The following is a 9,605-nucleotide window of genomic DNA, read 5'->3' as shown; positions in this document are numbered from 1 at the left end:
AACTTTGCGCATGAAATGAAAATAGCAACTGCCTATCTGGAGAAGGCACTAAATTGGAACCATATAAGGGCAGAAGATGGAAAAGCCCTGCATGCCTATGGCATATATCTGAGAGAATGCTATAATGTCATGCAAGATATTCAATTCTTAATGGAATTAGAAACCCCTTTGAACATGAGAGCCATTATTGCCAAATTGCCCTTTAAGCTGCGTGATAATTGGAGGTCAACAGCTTGTGCTCTGCTGGAAAGGAAAAAGCAAAGAGCTAAGTTTATGGACCTCGTGGAGTTTGTTGAGAACAAAGCAAACATAGCTTTGGACCCAATATTTGGAGACATTCAGGATCCAGTGTCTCCTAAAGTCGGTCTCAAGCCTAAAGTCACAGTCACACAAAGACCCAAGTCGCAGCTGAGAAGAAGCAGTTTTGCCACCACAATAACACCAGCAGCTCCAGCCACTCATAACACTCAACTGAAGCTAAAGTTCACAGGCCAAGCAGGCAAGCAGAAAAATGTTCCCTCTAAATTCCAACAGCCATGCTCCTTTTGTAATGGAGAACATATAATGCTGCTCTGCAAAAAGTTTAAGATCAAGCCTAATAAGGAGAAGGTTGAATTTCTCAAAACTAAAGGACTTTGCTTTGGATGTCTTGGAAAAGGCCATATGAGTAAGAGCTGTGAAAAGCGCATGACTTGTCAAACATGTCAACAAAAGCACCCCAGCATCCTGCACATCGACAAGAAGCCCACCCAGCCATCGGGTGCCACGAATGATGTTGGGGGTGAGCCAGCTGTCACTGCACTGGTATCATTGGGCACCGGTAGGCATACTGGGGCCGGTACTAATGGCCGTGATTGCATGTTGGCGATTGTACCTGTGCAAGTGAAAATGATCAAAGGGAATAGAACAGTGAACACTTACGCCTTTTTGGATCCAGGTAGCTCCGCTACTTTTTGTACAGAAGCATTAATGGACGAACTTAAAGTAAAAGGAAACAAAACTGAAATACTTCTGACAACCCTGGGACAGAAAAGGCCAATTCACAGTTACAAACTGGCCGGATTGGAAGTGGCTGGGCTTGAGGAGAATGCATTCCTTGGACTGCCTGATGTGTACACCCACAAGACCATCCCAGTCACTCACAAAAATATTCCTTCTCAGGAAGACATACAAAAATGGCCTTACCTAAATAATGTTCATGTGAAACGCATCGATGCAGACATTGGTCTTCTCATTGGAGTTAATGCTCCCAAAGCTGTGGAACCATGGGAAATAGTTAACAGTGTAGGTAATGGGCCTTATGCTGTGAAAACTATGTTTGGATGGGTGGTCAATGGCCCGTGCCAGTGAGAGTGGCTATGGGACGGTGTCATACATCCGACTGGAAGACCACAATAACAACAGACACGTAGCTTGACTGGAAAAGCAAGAGTTACACCACTGAAGCACACAAGCATCCCCAGACTGGAGCTCGCAGCTGCAGTGTTAGCAGCACGTATGGACAGAATGTTAAAGGCAGAACTTCAAATCACAACTGAAGATTCTGTTTTCTGGACTGACAGCATGACTGTCCTAAGGTATCTGGCCAATCGTAATCACAGATTTCAAACCTTCGTGGCCAATCGAATCTCAACCATACAAGCACTCACAAGCATCTCTCAGTGGCGACATGTAACTTCAAAGCTCAACCCAGCGATGCTTCACGTGGACTGAAAGCTGATGCCCTCCTGTCATCTAAAAGATGGATCAATGGACCTGTTTTCCTCACACTGCCTGAAACCCAGTGGCCAAAATCGGCAGCACTGGGGCACATACCTCCTGGCGACCCAGAGGTGAGGAAAGACATCACAGTTTGCAGTACTGAGGTGAAAATGGAAGACAATCCAACTTGTCAGTTCATCCAGTACTTCTCTACATGGAACAGATTAAAGACAGCAGTGGCATGGTTTCTCAAACTGAAGACTATGTTGAAAGAACTGAGCTTGGCCAGGAAAAACCCCTTGATCAAACCTCAGTCTACCAGTATCCAACACTTGTCAGCGGAGGACTTGGATCAAGCAGAAAAAGCAATCGTATATTTTGTGCAACACCAGTGCTTTTCAGAGGAACTTGACATTCTGGCAAAAAACAAAAGCCAAATTGGAAAAAATAGCAGGATTCACAAACTCAATCCAATAATGGTTGATGGCATCTTGCGGGTTGGAGGAAGGTTGAGTCGAGCTGCTATGCCTGAGGAAACTAAACATCAGATGATCCTTCCTAAAAAACATCATATGTCAGATTTAATTCTGCGGCACGTCAATGAGCAGGTTGGACATAGTGGTAGGAACCACACACTCTCAAAGCTCAGACGGCGCTACTGGATTCCACAGGCAAATGCAGCAGCTCGTAGGATGCTCAGACAGTGCATGTTTTGCCGGCGGCAAAATGCTAAAGTTGGACAGCAACTGATGTCTGATCTCCCTAAAGATCGTGTGTCTGTGGATCTTCCACCGTTCACACACACTGGAGTCGATTACTTCGGACCTATAATGATCAAAAGAGGAAGGAGTACAGTGAAACGGTATGGGGTAATTTTTACCTGTCTCGCATGCCGTGCTGTCAACTTGGAAATGGCCTGTTCTCTGGACACTGACTCATGCATTAATGCTCTGAGACGTTTCATATGCAGGAGAGGAAAGGTGTCTGAGATGAGGTCAGACAATGGAACCAACCTTGTTGGTGCTAACCGAGAGCTGAAACAAGCTTTCAAGGAACTAGACCACGACAAAATTCACAAAACTTTGCTTAAAGATGACATTAAGTGGACATTCAACCCCCCTCATGGCGCTCATCACGGAGGCATTTGGGAGCGATTGATCCGTTCCATTAAAAAGGTCCTTAGATCTGTTTTAAAGGAACAAACAATGGATGACGAGGGTCTGCAAACTGCGCTTTGTGAAGTGGAGGCAATACTCAATGATCGCCCACTTACTCCAATGTCTGATGATCCTGGTGATCTCGAGGCACTAACTCCAAATCATCTACTACAACTGAAGTGCAAACCCTGGCTGCCACCGGGTGTATTCAAAAAGGAAGACTTGTACTGTAGGAGACGCTGGAGACAAGTGCAGTACATTGCCGATTTGTTCTGGAGGCGTTGGACAAAGGAGTATTTGCCACTTCTACAAGAAAGGCAAAAATGGAACAGAGTAAGAAGAAGCCTGGTACCTGGTGATCTCGTCCTCATCGTCGACGAGACTGCGCCCCACAACTCCTGGCTGATGGGTCGTATCCTTCAGACTATGCCAGACTCCAAAGGCTTGGTTCGACAGGTCAGAGTGAAAACCAAGTCTAGCATCTTGGACAGACCAGTTACCAAGCTCTGTCTCCTTTTGGAGGCAGCTGTGTAGAGGCTACAGCCAAGGCCTCCAACAATGAGGTCATGTTCTGGAACCTCTGACCCCCCCCCCCCCCTCACACACACATCACCCCACACACGCTTACAACAAGGACATCAAGGACATTCGTTCAAGAAGAAGAAAGAAGTTTATTTACTACTTATGATAACAAAGAAAAAAGAAAAAGAGAAATAAGAAAACAAAGAAAAACAAAATTGAGAATTATGTTTATTTATTTGGAAAATAAATTCTCTGGTATACTTAAAATCATGTAGTATGATATTTGGCTCCATCTTGATTTCATAATATTGTAATTGTTTTCTCTAACGCCAACAATTAGGGGCCGGAATGTTGGAGCCAGTTTTATGTTTTCTTTGTTTTCTCCACTTCTTTCATAATTTTTCGTTTTTAGAAATGTCAAATATTATTTTGGAATATGACATTATTATTATTGAAATTTTAGAGGCCTCCTCTCACCTAACTACATACACCTTTTGGAATTTACTCATTTAAGTTTTGGAACATGCATTTCAAGCATTTACTTTTTCCTTTCAGGTTAAAAGCCTTCTTTCCATGTTGTTGTATTCTTTGTATTTTATTGTGGAAAGCTCACCTCCAGACAGGATAAGGTTTGCCTTGAAGGTGACTTTACTTGAATGTCAGTACAATGGAAATGTTTGGTGAGGCCTAGGAGGCACACAGTTTTTGACCGCATTTATCTATAGGAAAGGTATTTTTGGAATTTTTCATTTTGTTTATTATTGTGACACTTTTTTGGAATCAATAAATATGTTTTTGTTAAAAGTCAATTCTTCTCAGCACCTTTTATTTAGAAATAAAGCGAGTCATGACACCACCGGGCCTTCACCATGGAATAGAGGTTTGGACTTGAAATACCTCTACACTCTTGTTAATACATGTCATTGATTCAATATGTATAAAACCCACTTTAATTGTCATTATAGGTGAAAAGGTAACTTTATTGATTTCCCAATCTAGAGACCCAGGTTGATCGTGGGTAATTATAGATGCATTTTAGGTCTGTTCCAGTGGGGAGCTCTCTCTCTCTCTCTCTCTCTCTCTCTCTCTCTCTCTCTCTCTCTCTCTCTCTCTCTCTCTCTGCTAAAGAAAGTGTATACAGTTTTTATATTTCTATCCTTTCCTCTCTATTCCACAACTTCTCTATTCTAACTCATGGTTCTCAACCTTTTCAGGCCGCAACTGGGGACCCCCCCCCCCCCCCCCCTAGCCTGGTAAACCCTCCCTCCGGAAATCTCATTACCAGGCTACCCCCCCCCCCCCGACAAGCACTTTGATTTGTAGGAGTTGAGGCATTACATTTTGTTTGACTCGGTTCCACACATAAGTATTTTGAAAATAGCGTAGCGAGGCGTTGTGAGCTTGTAGATCCGCTATTTTCAAAATATTGTCTCTTCCTTATGTTATTTGACATTTTTTACTGTTTATCTATAAGACTATAATTGGTTTAGAACAGGGGTCTTAAATGTCTTTCAGGCCAAGTCAGAGAGAGATGAAGCAGGGACCCCCACTACATACTGTATAATATTGTGTTGCAGATTAAACTTTTTCATATAGATTTCATAGACTTGTTTGACAGCACTATCACCAAGGTTGTGTAGATGTTTTTAGATCTTTTTTGTTTACATGATCTTTTCTATTAATATGTTGGATTCATGTTCATGTGTATTTAAGACATTTGTCCACTTGAACCCTCAGTACTTAGTCAACTTGACCTTTGTCTCTGCTTGGTTCGCTATATCCTCTACACCAGTGGTTCCCAAACTGGGGGTCGGGACCACCAGGGGGGTCCCCAGATGATTAGATTAATATGAAACACTCAACAGTAAACAAACCAACATAGTGTATACAGGGTATCTGCACAATTTAAGGTCTTTTAACACCCTTTTAAAACCAAATTGGCCAAACTGTCAAATATTACATAAGAAAGAGGCAAACATTGTGAAAATAGCTGATCTACAAGTGTTGTATATTTCATAATATAGCATTCACATTTAAGCCATATGTTTACTTCACAAGTACAGACAGGAGAGTTGATTGAGACAGAGAGGTTACTGTTGGCCCAGCCTGGGTGGGGGGTACAATTAGCATTGTCTTTGCCGGGAGGTGGGGTCGCAACTTTCAAGGCTGACACACCCACACATGTACCTCCTCTTATTCTAAATATGACTACTGCTATACTGCCCTGCCAAGCCAAAGAGCAGTAACTACGTTTTTGGACACACCGACTTATTTGGGTTGCCCAAAGGTCAAATTAGCCTTTGTGATGTTGGGGGATAAACAATTACCTCAAGAACAGATGTACAATTAGTGTAATATCACTTATATGCCAATATCTCATTTGGCATATCATTTTTCAGTGATTTTTGTTTTCGTAGTTACTGCACTCTGCCTTGGCAGGGCAGTATAAATATTGACTGAAATGTAACTATTTGTGTGTGTCACTCAGAGGCCGTGAGGCTGCTGATGGGACCTCAGGGTCCATGGGAAGCTGTTTGTACTATGAAATAAATCGGAAGCAAGTAACCTCACTGACTGGAGTGACGACTCAATCCATTCTTCAACCATTCATACACACCACTGGAATATCAAACTAACTACAATATGGCGTTGTTGGCAACTAAAAGTGCAATAGAACCTTTACCAGACCATAGTGAAGTCTGACCATAGTGAAGCTCACAACGCCTCGCAGTGCGAGACATTGTGAGCTTGTAGATTTGCTGTTTTCTCTCAAATGTATCTGTGGAACCACCTCATTTATCTCAGAGTCAGACAAAATGTAAGGCCTCAACTCCTACAATTACAAGTGCTTGTCGGGGTGGGGGGTCCCCAGTTCTAATAGGATTATATTGGGGGGTCGCAGCCTGAAAAGTTCATAAACCCTTGCTCTACACCAAACCTCTTCGCTGAAAATAGCCAATCTACAAGCTGGTTAATGACCTCATTAACCAAGTGGTTAATGAACAACAACAAAAAGTTCCTATCACACAAAGATTTTGCGGACCCCCTGTACTAACTCGGAGGAGACCCCCTGTTGAAGACCCATGATCTAGAATAACAATGGTGTTTTTTAGATGCACTATATTGTCACTGCCAGGTGGAAACCTTGTATGTCCAAAACTGTTACTTTACAGGAAATTGATGAAACAACCCATGTTCCAATGAATGTAGTTATTATTTAGACATATTAGCTAGCTAACAAGCTCGCTTTTGTTTATACTTAAACTTTATACTTATACTTATAACTTTATAGAGTTGGGCAATTTCCCAATCAGGAGACCCAGGTTGATCATGGGTAATTATGCATAACATGTCTGTCCCAGGCGTTATTATGGATCCCACGCCAGGTCTTGGCAAACCCGCTGTGATTGGTCAGTAGTTGCTGTGATTGACAGTTCTCGTTTTTGCAACTATGCCTATACCTAACCAAAGCCTAAAGCCTATACCTGAACCCTAACCCTAACCCTAATCCCTTAAAAACAGACTTTCTTTCAAATGGAGATGGCGAATGCAAAAATTCTTTAATCTGTTTTTTTATGTCAAGACGCCTTGACTGAAAACATTTTACTGAAGTCCCAGCGGAGAAGTCCTCCGCTAACCCTATCCTAACCCTAGGAGGGTGATTATGCGGGTGAACTTAGTGGAACAGGACCATTAGGGGTCATCAATGAGTGGTGACTTAGTGTAATCAGGAGGTAGTGATTACTGGGTCAACTCAATTTGCACACCTCTCATCCCCTCCTGGAACCTAAAGTGCCCTTACTGGCAAACAGAACTGCACACCCACAGGTGTAAAGGAACTCCCCTCCATAAAAAACAGCCCACTCAACCCTTCAAAGGGAGAATGGGGATGGAGAATTAGAGCAATTAGAAAGATTACACCAAGATGAACTTTGCCTTTCAATGCAAAGATATTTAGGACTTATAAAACTATAGTGATACAAAATAAATATAACTAAGTAGACATAAAAGCAGTTAAAATCAAAACCCAACTGACCTAAGATGAAACAGTTAGAACAGGCCCAAAGGAATAGGTCCAGAATAGCTCACTTGAACCTATCCACTTAAAATAGATAGAATTAAACTGAAAGGTTTAAATGAAAAAAAGCACAATTTAAATGCAGTTTAAATAAACTTAACTGTTTAAGGTTATATCACAGCCCACTGGAATATATACACAGAAGGGAACTCAAAGTTACACTTTCCCTCAAAATAGACTTCACAATTCAAGGGAATAAAAGAAGATACAGTTAAACTAGAATTAAAATAAATAAGAGTAACCCGGATGCCTAAAGTAAAAAGAACTTAAAAGTTAAACTGGAGCTCAAAAAGAAACCTAACCCCTTAAAAATTGAAATAAATAAAAGTTAGGAACGGAATGTTTAAATATAAAGAAGCTAAAGTGAAAACTTAATTGGATAAAAAACCAAACAGCCCATATAAGGGTAACTTAAAATAGAGATAAAAGATAAATAAATAGACAATAGATAATAGGCAAAATAGGAGCTTTTAAAATCAACACTTTGGTATGCGGTCTAATGTGGAAAAAGCCATGCACAGCCTAGTGAACATACCATTCACAAAATAAAATCCACATTATACCTTAGTCTTAGACATTCATTTAAACAGAGGAAAACCCTTAAAAACAGACTTTCTTTCAAATGGAGATGGCGAATGCAAAAATTCTTTAATCTGCTTTTTTATGTCAAGACGCCTTGACTGAAAGCATTTTACTGAAGTCCCAGCAGAGAAGTCCTCCGCTAACCCTATCCTAACCCTAACCTCAGTAAGACTATGCCTAAACCTAACCTCAGTAAAACTATGCCTGCCAGGGAGCCAATCAGACAGGTAAGGTGGGTCTAAATCCTGGAGCGTTGGTGGGATCCATAATCAGGCCTGTCCCAGTAGGGGGAGCTCTCTCTCTCTCTCTCTCTCTCTCTCTCTCTCTCTCTCTCTCTCTCTCTCTCTCTCTCTCTCTCTCTCTCTCTCTCTCTCTCTCTCTCTCTCTCTCTCTCTCTCTCTCTCTCTCTCTCTCTCTCTTTGGGTCAGATCCTATGTCAATGGGCCTCTAGGCCTGAGGGAACCCCCTCATTTGTGCAAATGCTTCTCAGCAATGTATTTCAGAATACATCATGAATACATTAGTACGATAACATATCAACATATTAGTTGAGCCTGCAATTGTTTCATTTTTATGTGACCAATATACATGATAGCCGCAAACCCCCAATGTAATCATATATGAACTGGGGACCCCCCAAAGCAATCATATTTGAACTGGGGTCCCCCACCCTGACAAGCACTTGGAATTGTAGGAGTTGAGAAATGACATGTTGTTTCACTCGGTTCCACAGATGAATATTGTGAAAATAGCTAATCTACAAGCTCACAACGCCATGATCATTGATCATGTTTTAGTGTCCATTAATGTGCACTGTCCCGTCCAAATAAACAAATAAAGTACAGACAGCAAACTGAGGAAAAGAAAACTCAAAATTCAACTAAGTGTTTATATTAAACTTGATCAAATGCCTTAATTAGTTTACATGTGTTTGCATTGTTCATGTGCATAACACTTTTGTTTATAATTTATCTTGCCCTTATTCCTCATATCAAACTATTGACTTATTCTGTTGTTTGCTCAACATTGCTCAACTCCTCCATGTGTTCTGTGGTAACTGTCACTGCCAACAGCCACTGTCGTCCTGGGAACTGGATGAGAAATGAGTTCATACACTTTTGAACGTCCAGAACGTTAAGGAGAATAACTCATATCCAGACAGAAATTAATTATATTTGCTCTTTTTTATCCTTATTGCATTGGTTCTCAAAGTGGGGTTCTGGGGACCCATGGGGGTCCTTCAGAAGGTCCCAGGGGGTCCCTGGGTAACGCATTGATAGTTAGGAACCAAATGGACTCTTAGAGGTGAGTTATGGAGGAGTATCTGTGGCCTGATACTGGAGCAAACTGGGGGTCCTTGAAATTAAAAACTGTGAAAACCACTGCCTTATTGCAACAGTCTAATGGAGGCATGAATGTCTGCACTATCTCTACCAAAACAACAACACTAACTCCTCCTACGTTCCCCTCTCTCTCTCTAAAAGCCCTGTCCCTCCCCCTGAACTATCTAACCAATGTTAGCCCTAGAAATACCCATGTACACCTCCCTCCAATAAAAAAACAAA

The sequence above is a fragment of the Gymnoscopelus microlampas genome (genome assembly GCF_963454915.1).
Source record: "Gymnoscopelus microlampas genome assembly, chromosome: 12".
Lineage (NCBI taxonomy): Eukaryota > Metazoa > Chordata > Actinopteri > Myctophiformes > Myctophidae > Gymnoscopelus > Gymnoscopelus microlampas.
This window is presented reverse-complemented; position numbering follows the sequence as displayed.